The sequence below is a fragment of the Panthera onca genome, chromosome B3, assembly GCF_046562875.1.
Source record: "Panthera onca isolate mPanOnc1 chromosome B3, mPanOnc1 haplotype 2, whole genome shotgun sequence".
NCBI lineage: Eukaryota > Metazoa > Chordata > Mammalia > Carnivora > Felidae > Panthera > Panthera onca.
In genome coordinates this window covers 123733402-123749496 of record NC_138344.1, presented here as the reverse complement: position 1 = coordinate 123749496, position 16095 = coordinate 123733402, and positions in this window count along the sequence as shown.

Genomic DNA, 16095 nt, shown 5'->3' with positions numbered 1-16095 from the left:
AGGAGGGCACCTTTTGGGATGAGCACTGGGTGTTGTATGGAAACCAATTTGACAGTAAATTTCATATATTAAAAAATAAAAATAAAAAAAATAAAAATAAAAATATAAAAAAAAAAAAAGAAAGAAACTATAACTAATGAACTTGTGGATTTGGCAAGAGTGATTTCCAGGAAGAGTGGTGAACGTGTCAGTTGTCTTCTTTTAACTGCTGATAATGGAATGATGAAAGAGAAAGAAGATCCAAAGAAACAATTTGGATTTCAAGCAAAATTTACAGGAGATTTTCTAATCCAAAAGTTTCAAGGTTGGAAAATAAAACTGTTTCTCATTCCAAGCCTCTCCAGATGGCAAAAAGTTGGCAAAGTAAGAAATGACTCTGGGAAAAAAATCAAGCCCAGGGTGAAGCTAATATAATGTGGTCTCAGGTCAAAGCCAAGTCAAGGATGTGTCTGTAAGATTATTAAGACCTCATAAAAATTAAAACCCATGTCTCTTACACTGTCAGTTAGATTTACAAGAAAAAATCTTCTAAAAAATTTAAGGGCATGCTTAATAGACACTGCAGGTGGAAAAAGAACTTGCAAAAATTTTAGGGGAAGTGTTCCACAGCCAAACCTCACCCCCAAATTGGAAGCACCCTATCTTTAAGAGTGAATACGGCTTTGGTTTGCAAATGCTAATCCACCAAAAATGTGTGTGGCTCCCATCCAAGAATGCTTACTCCAATAAGAGTCATAGGAAACCTTCAAAGTTTCTAAGAGAAATATCAAAAGGAAGCACTGCCTATTTAGACTAAAAGGAACTGAGATAGTTCAAAATTAATCATGGTTTCTGGACCCCTAACATTCTCTCGTCAAGAAGCAGAATGAGAAAACTTCTCAACTACAAAAGTGGGCTATTTCTTATGGAAAAGAAAGGATAATTCAATGGGAAAAGCCTATAATTCAGAAGGTAGAGCCAAAAATCAAGGAGAATCACTCAGAGGGAGCAGAACTGGATCCTAATCAATGTACATTTCCCAACACTAGAGTAGGAAGGATTAGCAACATGTGCCTGGATGGATATTAGAATTTCCATAAACAAGTGACTGCTGTGTACTACCTATTCCCATTTCTGAGTTGGAATGTGTATTATGATTATCCTATATCCATTTTTCCACTGTTTGTTGGGTGTAGGAATGGGGCAGATAGTTCAGAGGTTTCTGAATCCAAGAAGATTCATTCTTAACTGGACCTAATTTAGATGAAAAAAATCTTTGACCTTGAGTCTGAACCTGGTGTTAAAATGAGATAAATTTAGGGTAATAGGGTGAGAATATTTTTCATGTGGGAGGCATGTGAATTGTTATGGACAGAGGATATTGGTAAATTGTTTTTTGCAAAGATGATTGCAACAATATCTCCCATTCCACATATCTTTGCAGTATAACCTTTCTGCTCCCCTATCAAGCTATGGAGTATATTTTCCCTCTCCTTAAATTTGGCTTGATCCTGTGATCTTTTTTGAACAAAAGAATAAACAGATATTATGCTGTGTTACTTCTGAGGCTGGTCCTTAAACATGTACAGTTTCCACCTTTGCCACTTGGAACACTCCTTAGATCTTCACTCCTACTCTGTGAGGAAGCCTAAGCAGCCCTAAGGAGATGCTTGAGCCTCCTACCTGGTGGCACCAGATGAGCTCCCAGTCAGCACTCAATACCAACTCCCAACAATGTAACTGAAGTAATTTTGGACCTTCTACCTTCCCTAGAACCCCAGCTGACACCATGTGAATCAGAAGTACCCAGAGAATCTTGTGCAATAAGGAAGAAAGAAAGAAAGAAAGAAAGAAAGAAAGAAAGAAAGAAAGAAAAGGAAAGGAAAAAGAAAAGAGAAGAAAAGAAAGAAATCTTGTGCAAAAATAAATAACTCTAGGAGTGGTTTGTTACACAGTGATACGTAACAGAAACAGTAGGGATTTTTGGAGACAGGGTATAAATATCCCAGGCCACCATCCCAGCCAGTGGAATGGTCAGAGCAGTCAAGTCAGAGTTTTCTATAACCTCACATAGTTGACCTTATGGAGTTGATGATGAATCACCAATAATACTTACATGCCTGGGGCTCAGTGGGTTTTTTGAGGCTTGGACTTCTTGGTGTCTGATACAGTATCTGGTTTAGGAAAGACTTAATAAGTTCAAACAAATCTGAATATATGTATTCAGGAATCCTTAGGTCTTCTTATTTTTAAATGTTCAGAAACATGGAACATATACTTAATTTATTTCTCAATCTATTCTTAATTTGTTTTGTTTGGCTCTTCCCACTATTTCTTATATGTATTCCCATTCAGTCAAAACAAACTACTCATTTCCCCAAAATATCCTTTCCTTTTCAGACTCCATTTCTTTGCTTTAATCATTTACTCAATCATTGATGTAGAAGTTCTCTGTAAATTAAAAGGGGCTATAACCTTTTATAACTTTGCATTGGATTTTAGTTATGGATATATTTTCTCTACAGAATTATAAACTCCTGAAGAGCAATGAGTGTCAATTTTAGTTTTGTTACAACCTCCACGCTAAAATAGCTTTAAACACAGCTGGTAATCAAAAGCATTGTATTTCTATATATATGTCTGTTTCTCTGTCTATCTATTGTATCTAACTTCCAGATAAATCTATATCCAATCCCTATGAAATCTAAACTCTTTGACAGAATGAATGAGTCCCTCCATGATTGATCCTCTGGACTCTCTCCAGCCTCATTTCTGACCTCTCAACTGCTCTCACTAGGGACTTGAAATGATGAAAACAAACAAATAACATACCCTCCCCCCAAAAAAACAGACAACATGGTCAAAAGATTCAGGGAAGCCATAAATAACAGATCCTACTGTGCAAAACCTATGACAGAAACTGCTATTGATTTCTCAAGATTCATTTATCCCTCATCTTTAATAATAGAACCTCTGAATGTTAGCTGTGTTTATGACCAACCAAAATAGAAACTACATTTCCTAGCCTTCTTTGAGGCTAGATATGACTAAGTAACTAATCTCCCTCAATGAGATATAAATAGAAGTGTCATGTGCAGCTTCTAGGAAAAGCTTATAGGTGGGGCTAAGAACTTTCACAGATTTTTCTCCATCCTGCTTTAGACTTTGTGGACATCATGGCACTTGGGAAGTCATCTTGGACCACATGGTGAAAGCCACATGTTGAAGATGATAGAACAATAAAATATAAGGAGGCTGGGTGTCTAATAATCACAGAGCTACTATACAAGCTCTGAAATGCTTATCTTCAGAATTCATTTGTATCTGAGAGCAATTTGAAGCTCTATTATTTGTTATTATATCTGAGAGCAATTTGAAGCTCTCTTATTTGTTATTATATAACATTTGAAGCTGCTGTTATTTGAGCATCTTATTCACTTGTAGCCAAAACTGGTCTTTTATAACACCATGCCTAAACTGAGAGGACTATTGGATGAGTAATCCTCCAAGTATTAGGGAACAAGACTCTTATTTCAGTTGAAATTTAAGTCTTTGGTTTTCTAACTCTGGATCAACACAACTCACACATCGAAAGAAAATTATCACTTTCATAAATAAAAAGATTTGAGTTCACTTTCAGTTTTTTTTGTTTGCTTTCCATTTAATCTAGTTGAAACTGCCTATCTATGACTTTTTGACAATAGCATCACTTCCCTAATACCCATTTCAAGTGGAAAATCACTGAAATGTGACATGCAATTTCAGAGAAAAAGAGAGAAAGAAAGAGCAGCATTTTCTTCTATGAAAGGATAGCAAACTGCTGATTCCAAGCACTGTCCCTACCCATTTTGTCCTTTCCCTAGATTCCTCCACCTACTTTATTTCCCAAGTCCCTACACAGGGGAAATTCATGGAAGATACTGGAATTTTAATGGCTACTAAGTTGTCAGTATTTCCAAGATTATCTCATTTGACACATGTAGCTTTTTCCTGGCCATAAGGCAGCCACTGTAGGGACTCTTGATGCCTGTAACATGTGCTGATGGCCCTCTGATACATATCACATCAAGCATCGTGAGAAACTCTTGCAAACACCCGAATACCTGTGCTCAAATTAGGGAATGGGAATGGGGATGCCCATCTATATAATTCCTAATTTGGCAAAGACAGAAGGATATCAAGGGAACATCATAGGTAACAAAAGCAACGGATATGCTTTGATATTTTAAGAAAAATCATATCTATTTAGCTAGTGAAAAGTCAAGAGAAAGATTAAATCATTAGTTGGCTTTGTTATTAAAATAATTCATTAAATTCGTGCTGTTTTAAGGAGTCACATTCTCTGTAAACCTTTTTATTCCTGTTAAGATTGTTTTCCATTGTGCTTACCCTGTTCCTCATGCCTTAAATGTCCTTTCAATTCTTCTCTAATACTATATCCTCAGCTTCCCTTGAGATTTTATCATACAGACTTGCTTTTTACAATAAAAAAGTTCAAAATCAACTAACCACCCCCAAGTTGGGGTACTTGCAGCTACCCTTGATAGGTATAAAAAGATTGAAGAGATAATCAGGATGGTGATTACGATGAGCAGAGGGGACTTCTTTTGAAACATGGGATTCTAGTCTCAGATAATTGCTGCTCAGAATGATACCACATAGCCTCCTTGCACTTCAGAATTTCTTTAAAAGGTGAGTGATTGATTACTGTGTAAATATGAGTGATTGATTCATCAGAAATTACTCCAAGCAGCCTTGAATATTTTGAGAGAAAAACCAAGCAACATCACTTCACATGTACTCTGTGGTAGACATAATCACTGCCTATGCAATAATTATTAAGGAAGGACCCCTGTCTTGGAAGACTCCTCTTCTGGTGGGGAATACAGACATGGTATTATTCAGGAAACTTGGTTTGTAAGAAAGAAGACAACTGAAGAACAGGAAAGTTAAAGAAAAGATGCATTTTAAAATTTCATATATGCCGAAGAACTCAACAACAGCACTATTTGGTATTTATCCCAGGGAAATGAAACTTGTGTTCATACATTCACATTAATGGTCATTGCAGCATTGTTTATGATAGCCAAAACCAGATGTCCCTCAATGTGTGAATCCACAAACTGATGCATTCGTATAATGGGGTACTACATAGCAACAAAAAGGAACAGGCTATTGACACATGCAAAATCTTCGACAGATCTCAGGAATATTATGCTGAGCAGAAAAAGCCAATTGCAAAAGATTTCATACCTTATAACTCTATTTATATAACAGTATTAAATGGTACAGCTATGGAGATAGAGACAAGTCAGTGGTTGCCAGGTTAGGGTTAGGGGGAAAGTCTGACCATTAAGGGGATAGCATGAGAAGGTTCCTTTGTGGTGATGTAACAGTTTTGTATCCTGATTGCGGTGGTGGTTACATGATACTGTGCATCTATATGTGAGATAAAATGTCATAGTACTATAAGCAAACACAAAATGAATGTAGGTAAAAATAAACAAAGTTTGTAGTTAATAATATTATACCAATGTCAGTTTTCTAATTTCAATAATGTATTGTAGTTATGTAAGATGTTACCTTTGGGTGGACACAGTGAAAAGGGAAATCCTGTACTATTTTTGCAACTTCTTATGAGTCTTAAAATATTTCAAAACAAAAAATTAAAAAATTAAAAAAAGATTCATTTGTGATTTGTGAGTCATGCTGCAGACATTCAGCCAACTGTTTTTGAGTACTGGGACCAGCGAATGGGAAACCATCTTAAAGAATACTCTTTCTCTAATTGCTGCTTCTTGGTCACGACTGCTTGATTATATGTCTTCAAAATTGGCTCCCCACCCCACCCCACCCCCGTTTTCCTTTTCTTTTACTTCTTCATCCATGTGACTCAAAGCGGGCAAGTTGCAGTTTCTGTTTTTAAATCCTCTCCATTCATGAGACTGGACCAAGATGAACTGAAATCTCCTGATCTACCTCTCTGAGCATTGCATGTGATTTTACATGACTTCCTCCAACAATTTTACTTTGGACTATCAAAGCTCTCTAAGAGAGGGTTCAAACCCTTCACTTCCCTAACATGGTTCATTTTGGCTTTTGGTTTTTCTATGTAAGTGGGTATGTATTGTGCTTGAGTTTCTTACATGAGGTTTTATTATCAAATGTGGAAAAAGATCTTTGTCTTTATGTTGGCAAGTGAACTGGTAAAATACTTTTTTCTTGATCCTCAGACATTTGTGCCTTCCCAGTAACCAAAAGGCAAAATGATAGCTCAAATAACCTCAAAAGCCTGTTTCCTTCCTCTCCTACATTTATGAAGTCTCCTCTATGTGCAGGGCTCTGTCAAGTACAAATATGGACAAGTTACAGCTCAATGAGTAAGACAGAGATGTGGATACAGACTGCTACAATAGAGTGGATAGTGAGGTGCTGTGAGAAAGAGACAACAGATTATGGACTTGAGGAGAAGCAGATTTTTTTTAGGGGAGGATTCTTGTGATCGAGGAAAAAGTTAGAGCACATTTGAAATTGAGCTTGAGGAATCAATGGAAAGTGAATATATTACAGAAAAGGAAAAGGACTTCCCTGTAAGAACCCTGTATGGTAAACAGTGGAAGCTCACAGACTTCATTCAATGAAGTTAATGCACTACATCAGTGACAGCATAAGGCACCCAGTTTCTGGATGAAGGGGCTAAAAGGTCATGAGAAAAGTTGGGTGAGGGCTCTGGAGGGTAGGTAGGAGTGCAATGAGAAATGTGTGTGTGTGTGTGTGTGTGTGTGTGTGTGTGTGTGTGTGTTTAAATTATTTTGTTGCAACAGCTTCTGTATACTATTAGTAACAAAAGAGAAAAAGAGATTTCACTTTGTTAGGCTAATACTTAATGAAAATTTCTATTTCCAAATGATTTAGTGTCTCAAACATCATGGCTTTTCAATCTGAAAGCCATTGGCTGTCTCACTTCTGATCACACTGGGTCTTAACCCACAGGGGAATTTCTACTACTTAAGGCAATGTCAAGAGGAAAAAACCTCATATGATCTGAAGAATTGATTCCACAGAGAGAATGAACTGAGAGTGTTTGTCCTTTGTTCGTTCATTAGATACATCCCTGTTTTGTTTGGATTTGTGTGCTTCTTTTTAGCGATTGTTCCAGGGTTTGTAATATGTATCTTTAACTTAACCTCTTTCTACTTTGAAATAACATAATGCCACTTCACGTATAACATAAGGACCTTACAACAGTGTATTTCCATTCCCCCTCCCCATTACTTATACGAGTGTTGTGAAGCATTTTAGTTCTACATCTATAAACCCTACCTTTTGTTCTCATTTTTGTTGTAAAAAATCAATAACTTAAAAAATTTTTAATGTTTATTCATTTCTTGAGAGAGAGAGAGAGACAGAGTGCAAGCAGAGGAGGAGCAGAGAAAGAGGGAGACACAGAATCTGAAATGGGCTCCAGGCTTTGAGCTGTCAGCACAGAGCCCGATGCGGGGCTCGAACTCACGAACCTGAGCCCAAGTCAGTTGCTTACCCAACTGAGCCACCCAGATGCCCCAAAATCAATAACTTTTTTTTTGTATTGGTTGTTTTTATTTTTTTAATATGAAATTTATTGTCAGATTGGTTTCCATACAACACCCAGTGCTCATCCCAATAGGTGCCCTCCTCAATACCCATCACCCATCCTTCCCTCCCTCCCACCCCCCATCTACCCTCAGTTTGTTCTCAGTTTTTAACAGTCTCTTATGCTTTGGCTCTCTCCCTCTCTATTCTCTTTTTTTTTCTTCCCCTCCCCCATGGGCTTCTGGTAAGTTTCTCAGGATCCACATAAGAGTGAAACCATATGGTATCTGTCTTTCTCTGCATGGCTTATTTCACTTAGCATAACACTCTCCAGTTCCATCCACGTTGCTACAAAAGGCCATATTTCATTCTTCCTCATTGCCATGTAGTATTCCATTGTGTATATAAACCACAATTTCTTTATCCATTCGTCAGTTGATGGACATTTAGGCTCTTTCCATAATTTGGCTATTGTTGAGAGTGGTGTTATAAACATTGGGGTACAAGTGCCCCTATGCATCAGTACTCCTGTATCCCTTGGGTAAATTCCTAGCAGTGTTATTGCTGGGTCATAGGGTAGGTCTATTTTTAATTTTTTGAGGAACCTCCACACTGTTTCCAGAGCGCCTGCACCAGTTTGCATTCCCACCAACAGTGCAAGAGGGTTCCCATTTCTCCACATCCTCTCCAGTATCTATAGTCTCCTGATTTGTTCATTTTAGCCACTCTGACTGGCGTGAGGTGATATCTGAGTATGGTTTTGATTTGAATTTCCCTGATGAGGAGCGATGTTGAGCATCTTTTCATATGCCTGTTGACCATCTGGATGTCTTCTTTAGAGAAGTGTCTATTCATGTTTTCTGCCCATTTCTTCACTGGGTTATTTGTTTTTCGGGTGTGGAGTTTGGTGAGCTCTTTATAGATCTTGGATACTAGCCCTTTGTCCGATATGTCATTTGCAAATATCTTTTCCCATTCCGTTGGTTGCCTTTTAGTTTTGTTGATTGTTTCCTTTGCTGTGCAGAAGCTTTTTACCTTCATGAGGTCCCAATAGTTCATTTTTGCTTTTAATTCACTTGTCTTTGGAGATGTGGCAAGTAAGAAATTGCTGCAGCTGATGTCAGAGAGGTTTTTTTCCTGCTTTCTCCTCTAGGGTTTTGATGGTTCCCTGTCTCACATTCAGGTCCTTCATCCATTTTGAGTTTATTTTTGTGAATGGTGTAAGAAAGTGGTCTAGTTTCATTCTTTTGCATGTTGCTGTCCAGCTCTCCCAGCACCATTTGTTAAAGAGACTGTCTTTTTTCCATTGGATATTCTTTCCTGCTTTGTCAAAGATGAGTTGGCCATACTTTTGTGGGTCTAGTTCTGGGGTTTCTATTCTATGCCATTGGTCTATGTGTCTGTTTTTGTGCCAATACCATGCTGTCTTGATGATTATAGCCTTGCGGTAGAGGCTAAAGTCTGGGATCGTGATGCCTCCTGTTTTGGTCTTCTTCAAAATTACTTTGGCTATTTGGGGCCTTTAGTGGTTCCATACAAATTTTAAGATTGCTTGTTCTAGTTTCGAGAAGAATGCTGGTGCACTTTTGATTGGGATTGCATTGAATGTGTAGATAGCTTTGGGTAGTATTGACATTTTAACAATATGTATTCTTCCAATCCATGAACATGGAATGTTTTTCCATTTCTTTATATCTTCTTCAATTTCCTTCATAAGCTTTCTATAGTTTTCAGCATACAGATCTTTTACATCTTTGGTTAGGTTTATTCCTAGGTATTTTATGCTTCTTGGTGCAAGTGTGAATGGGATCAGTTTCTTTATTTGTCTTCCTGTTGCTTCCTTATTAGTGTATAAGAATGTAACTTATTTCTGTACATTGATTTTGTATCCTGCAACTTTGCTGAATTCATGTATCAGTTGTAGCAGACTTTTGGTGGAGTCTATCGGATTTTCCATGTATAATATCATGTCATCTGCAAAAAGTGAAAGCTTGACTTCATCTTTGCCAATTTTGATGCCTTTGATTTCCTTTTGTTGTCTGATTGCTGATGCTGGAACTTCCAACGCTATGTTAAACAACAGCTGTGAGAGTGGGCATCCCTGTCGTGTTCCTGATCTCAGGGGGAAAGCTCTCAGTTTTTCCCCATTGAGGATGATATTAGCTGTGGGATTTTAATAAATGGCTTTATGATGTTTAAATATGTTTCTTCTATCCTGACTTTCTCGAGGGTTTTATTAAGCAAGGATGCTGAATTTTTTCAAGTGCTTTTTCTGCATCGATTGACAGAATCATATAGTTCTTATCTTTTCTTTTATTAATGTGATGTGTCACATTGATTGATTTGCGAATGTTGAACCAGCCCTGCATCCCAGGAATGAATCCCACTTGATCATGGTGAATAATTCTTTGTATATGCTGTTGAATTCGATTTGCTAGTATCTTATTGAGAATTTTTGCATCCATATTCATCAGGGATATTGGCCTGTAGTTCTCTTTTTTTGCTGGGTCTCTGGCTGGTTTAGGAATCAAAGTAATACTGGCTTCATAGAATGAATCTGGAAGTTTTCCTTCCCTTTCTATTTTTTGGAATAGCTTGAGAAGGATAGGCATTATCTCTGCTTTAAACGTCTGGTAGAATTCCCCTGGAAAGCCATCTGGTCCTGGACTCTTATTTGTTGGGATATTTTTGATGACTGATTCAATTTCTTCGCTGGTTATGGGTCTGTTCAAGCTTTCTATTTCTTCCTGTTTGAGTTTATAAGTGTGTGGGTGTTTAGGAATTTGTCCATTTCTTCCAGGTTGTCCAGTTTGTTGGCATATAATTTTTCGTAGTATTCCCTGATAATTGCTTGTATTTCTGAGGGATTGGTTGTAATAATTCCATTTTCATTCATGATTTTATCTATTTGGGTCATCTCCCTTTTCTTTTTGAGAAGCCTGGCTACAGGTTTATCAATTTTGTTTATTTTTTCAAAAATCCAACTCTTGGTTTCATTGATCTGCTCTACAGTTTTTTTAGATTCTATATTGTTTATTTCTGCTCTGATCTTTATTATTTCTCTTCTCCTGCTGGTTTTGGGGTGTCTTTGCTGTTGTGCTTCTATTTCCTTTAGGTGTGCTGTTAGATTTTGTATTTGGGATTTTTCTTGTTTCTTGAGATAGGCCTGGATTGCAATGTATTTTCCTCTCAGGATGGCCTTTGCTGCAACCCAAAGCATTTGGATTGTTGTATTTTCATTTTCATTTGTTTCCATACATTTCTTATTTTCTTCTCTAATTGCCTGGTTGACCCATTCATTCTTTAGTAGGGTGTTCTTTAACCTCCATGCTTTTGGAGGTTTTCCAGACTTTTTCCTGTGACTGATTTCAAGCTACATAGCATTGTGGTCTGAAAGTGTGCATGATATGATCTCAATTCTTGTATACTTATGAAGGGCTGTTTTGTGACCCAATATGTGATCTATCTTGGAGAATGTTCCATGTGCACTCGAGAAGAAAGTATATTCTGTTGCTTTGGGATGCAGAGTTCTAAGTATATCTGTCAAGTTCATCTGATCCAATGTATCATTCAGGGCCCTTGCTTCTTTATTGATCCAGTGTCTAGATGATCTATCAATTGTTGTAAGTGAAGTATTAAAGTCCCCTGCAATTACCACATTCTTATCAATAAGTTTGCTTATGTTTGTGATTAATTGTTTTGTATATTTGGGGGCTCCCATATTCAGCGCATAGACATTTATAATTGTTAGCTCTTCCTGATGGGTAGACCCTGTAATTATTATATAATGCCCTTCTTCATCTCTTGATACAGACTTTAATTGAAAGTCTAGTTTGTCTGATATAAGTATGGCTACTCCAGCTTTCTTTTGACTTCCAGTAGTATGATAGATAGATCTCCATCCCCTCACTTTCAATCTGAAGGTGTCCTCAGGTCTAAAATGAGTCTCTTGTAGACAGCAAATAGATGGGTCTTGTTTTTTTATCCATTCTGATACCCTATGTCTTTTAGTTGGAGCATTTAGTCCATTTACATTCAGTGTTATTATAGAAAGATATGGGTTTAGAGTCATTGTGATGTCTGTAGGTTTCATGCCTGTAGTGATGTCTCTGGTACCTTGTCTCACAGGATCTCCCTTAGGGTCTCTTGTAGGGCTGGTTTAGTGGTGATGAATTCCTTCAGTTTTTGTTTGTTTGGGAAGACCTTTATCTCTCCTTCTATTCTAAATGACAGACTTGCTGGATAAAAGATTCTCAGCTGCATAATTTTTCTGTTCATCACATTGAAGATTTCCTGCCATTCCTTTCTGGCCTGCCAATTTTCAGTAGAGAGATCCATCATGAGTCTTATCGGTCTCCCTTTATATGTTAGAGCATGTTTATCCCTAACTGCTTTCAGAATTTTCTCTTTATCCTTGTATTTTGCCAGTTTCACTATGATATGTTGTGCAGAATATCGATTCAAGTTACATCTGAAGGGAGTTCTCTATGCCTCTTGGATTTCAATGCCTTTTTCCTTCCCCAGATCAGGGAAGTTCTCAGCTATGATTTCTTCAAGTACACCTTCATCACCTTTCCCTCTCTCTTCTTCCTCTGGAATCCCAATTATGCGTATATTATTACATTTAATTGTGTCACTTAGTTCTCTAATTCTCCCCTCATACTCCTGGATTTTTTTATCTCTCTTTTTCTCAGCTTCCTCTTTTTCCATAATTTTATCTTCTAATTCACCTATTCTCTCCTCTGCCTCTTCAATCCGAGCTGTAGTCACCTCCATTTTATTTTGCAGCTTATTTATAGCATTTTTTTAGCTCCTCCTGGCTGTTTCTTAGTCCCTTGATCTCTGTAGTAATAGATTCTCTGCTGTCCTCTATACTGTTTTCAAGCCCAATGATTAATTTTATGACTATTATTTTAAAATCATTTTCTGTTATGTTGCTTAAATCGTTTTTGATCAGTTTGTTAGCTCTCGCTACTTCCTGGAGTTTCTTTTGAGGAGAATTCTTCCGTTTCATCATTTTGGATAGTCCCTAGAGTGGCGCAGAACTGCAGGGCTCTTCCTATGTGCTGTCTGGAGTAACTTGCGTTGTGGGTGGGGCTGCAGTCAGACCTGATGTCTGCCCCCAGCCCACCACTGGGGCCACAGTCAGACTTGTGTACCTTATCTTCCCCTCTACCAGGGGCAGGACTCACTGTGGACTGGCGTGACCCCTGTCTGAGCTACTTGCACACTGCCAGGCTTGTGGTGCTGCTTCGATGGAATCTGGTGTATTAGCCAGGGTGGATCCGGAAGGTGCACAGGGTCGGGAGGGGCAGACTCAGCTCGCTTTACCTTCAGTGGTCCACTTTGGGAGGGGCCCTGTGGCACTGGGAGGGAGGCAGACCCATCAGAGGGATGGATCCACAGAAGCACAGCATTGTTTGCGCAGTATGAGCAAGTTCCGTGATGGGAACTGGTTCCCTTTGGGATTTTGGCTGGGGGATGGGCGAAGGAGATGGCGCTTCCCAACACCTTTGTTCTCTGCCAAGCTGAGCTCTATCTTCCTGGGCTCAACACCTCTCCCTCCCGTTGTCCTCTAGTTCTCCTGCTCTCTGAGCAGAGCTGTTGACTTATAACATTCCAGATGTTAAGTCCCATTGGCTGTCAGAACACACTCCATCTGGCCCCTCTGCTTTTGCAAGCCAGACTTGGGGGCTCTGCCTTGCCAGGTGGGCTGGCTGCCCCTTCACCTCCCTGGCTCCCTCCTGCCAGTCTGTGTAGCGCACACTGCCTCTCCGCCCTTCCTACCCTCTTCTGTGGGCCTCTTGTCTACGCTTGGCTCCGGAGAGTCCTTTCTGCTAGTCTTCTGGTGGTTTTCTGGGTTATTTAGGCAGATGTGGGTAGAATCTAAGTGGTCAGCAGGACGCGGTGAGCCCAGCGTTCTCCTACGCTGCCATCTTCCTTAAAATCTCCAAAATCAATAACTTTTAAATAAAGTTGAACATGAGGTAAAAAGCCTTACATACTTGACATATATTTGTCATTTCTGGTACCTTTTGTTCCTGTTTTTAGATCCAGGTTCCCGTTTTGAATCCCTTTCCTTCAGCTCAAAAAACTTTCTTCTCATTTCTTACCATCCAGGACTACTGGCAACAAATTTCTCTCAGCTTTTATTGGTCTGAATATGTCTTCATTATGCCTTCATGTTTAAAGATTTTTTTGCTAGATTTAGAATGCTAATTTGGTAAATATTTTTCCACCACTTTGAAGGTGGTTTTTCATTTTCTTTTGGTTTGTCCTATTTCTTCTGAGATGTCTGTAGTAATTACTTTCTTCATTCCTCTGTATGTGCTATGTCTTTCTTCTTCTGGCAGATTTAAAATTTCATTATCGTGGTTTTCAGGAATTTATTTATGATGCATCTTGGTCTGGTCATGCCTCTGTGTGTGTGTGTGTGTGTGTGTGTGTGTGTGTGTGTGTGTGTGTTTATGTATGTATATCCTGGTTGGGGTCCAGTGAACTCCCTGGATCTGTAGATTTGGTTTTGGTCACATTTAGAAAATTTGGGGGCATTATTTCTTTACCCCCCACACTTTTCCTATCCTTCTGGGACTTCATATATACATATTCTAGATCACTTGGCATTATCTTATTGATCACTAAGGCTGTATTGTTAAATCTTTTCTCTATGTTTCAATTTGGATTGTTTCTATTACAGCATCTTCAAGTTCATTGGTCTTTATTTCTGCATTAATCTAATCAGCTGTTATTCCCATTCACTGAATTTTTCACTTCAGGTATTGTATTTTTCATTGTTAAAATTTCCACTTGGAACCTTCTGATCTTTACTTTCCCTTCACATTATATTCATATTCTTTGTTTAACTCTAAAACATGGTGAACATATTCACAACAGCAGTTTTAAAGACTTTTTCTCACAGTTTTTTTTTTTATTTCTGTCATATCTTTGGTCTGTTTCTATTGACCTATTTTTTGCCTGATTCTTGGTCAAATTGTCCTTCATTTTTCATGGGTAGTAATTTTTTGTTTGGATGTTAGACATTATAAAGTTTATGTTACTTAGGTTTTTTACTTTTTTGTGGTCTTCCTACAAAGAGTGTTGGAAAATGTTCTGAAAGGCTTTAAAGTTACTTAAAGATTAACCCTACCATTGAAGCATTATTATTAATAGTCTACTGTGGTTTTTACTATTGGGCAAGTTTTACCCTACTACTGAATGCCCCACTCTGGCTGATTGAAATTCAAATGTCCTGCAGCCTTGTTTGAACTCTAGGTATTGTTCTCCCTGAGAATTCTTTGTCTGGTTTATAGATTTTCACTTTATGCATGTGTAGCAAAGTATCCAATGGCAGCTGCTTCCAAGGTTCCCGGTGCAGATTTCTGAAGTTTGTCTCCATGCAGTTCTCTTCTCTCTGGTATCCATCCACAATTCCAGCTACGCAGCTTCCCTGTGCTCTGACCTCCATCTCTGCAATGCAATAAAAACACTGTGATCTGTCTGTTTGGGTTCCTTGGTTCTCCATCAACATTTGGAAGGTGATTCTAAGCAGAAAGCCTGATTTGTTTTCCTTCCCTCAGGAATCACAGTCCTGTGCTGCCTGTGGTCCAGTGTCTGAAGCAGTTGCTTTATAGATTTTACTTATTTTCCAGTTGTTTACATCAGAGAGCAAATCTTATCACATTTATTCCTACCTGGCTGGGAAGCCAAAGTCTCCATATATTCTTCTGTAAAGTTTGCCTTTTGTACCTGCAATGAACTAGACAGTGCTCTTATCTCCATATGGTGTAAAACATGTGATCGTTACAATTCCTTATGTTTCTGAGAGACACAGATATTTATCTTACTTAAGTTATCCTAGGAATTAAAATGTCTACTGCCATTTAAAAGGGGTTGTGGTGTTAAATAGAAGCTAGATGTGAGCAGTGGAAGGAACTCCCAAGACAGAGTCCCAAGTCTTTCAAGGAGAATGATAAAGATATGAGTTGGAGGCAAGAACAGTGATAAGTAAGCTACACATTAAAAGCCCCAGGAGCACAATATCTTGACCTTGTGACTTCCAAGCACTTGGGGCTGACAGACCAAAGAGCCACAGGTGCAGAAATGTGCTGTCCTCTTTCACCTCTGCCCCAAGGTAACCCCTAGACTCATTATAATTCATTTGTGTTGCAGACGTTGTCCCCCCCACCCCCGTGAAGGAAAGGCCACGTTGATAGTTCCAGTACAAACATTGTAGCATCAAAAACTTCCCTCCCAACCTGTGGGAGGAGTCCCGCAAATCATTGAAAGCTGTCTCCATTTAGAGACCACCCCACTGTGAGTCTAGGCTTCTTCCAGCCCAGAGAGACCCAATAATATCCACTCCCAAGACAACCTGGGGTCCATTTTCACTGCACACAACCTGCCTGCTCTCCCACCTTGTGAGTGTACCTTCACTTTAATAAACTTCTTTGTGCTTGCTGCTTTCCTCCTTGCTGTCTGTTTTCTAGCCTGAATCCCCATGTACATCTTCTCCTGGGAAATCTAAAAACCAAGACCTTGGGTTTT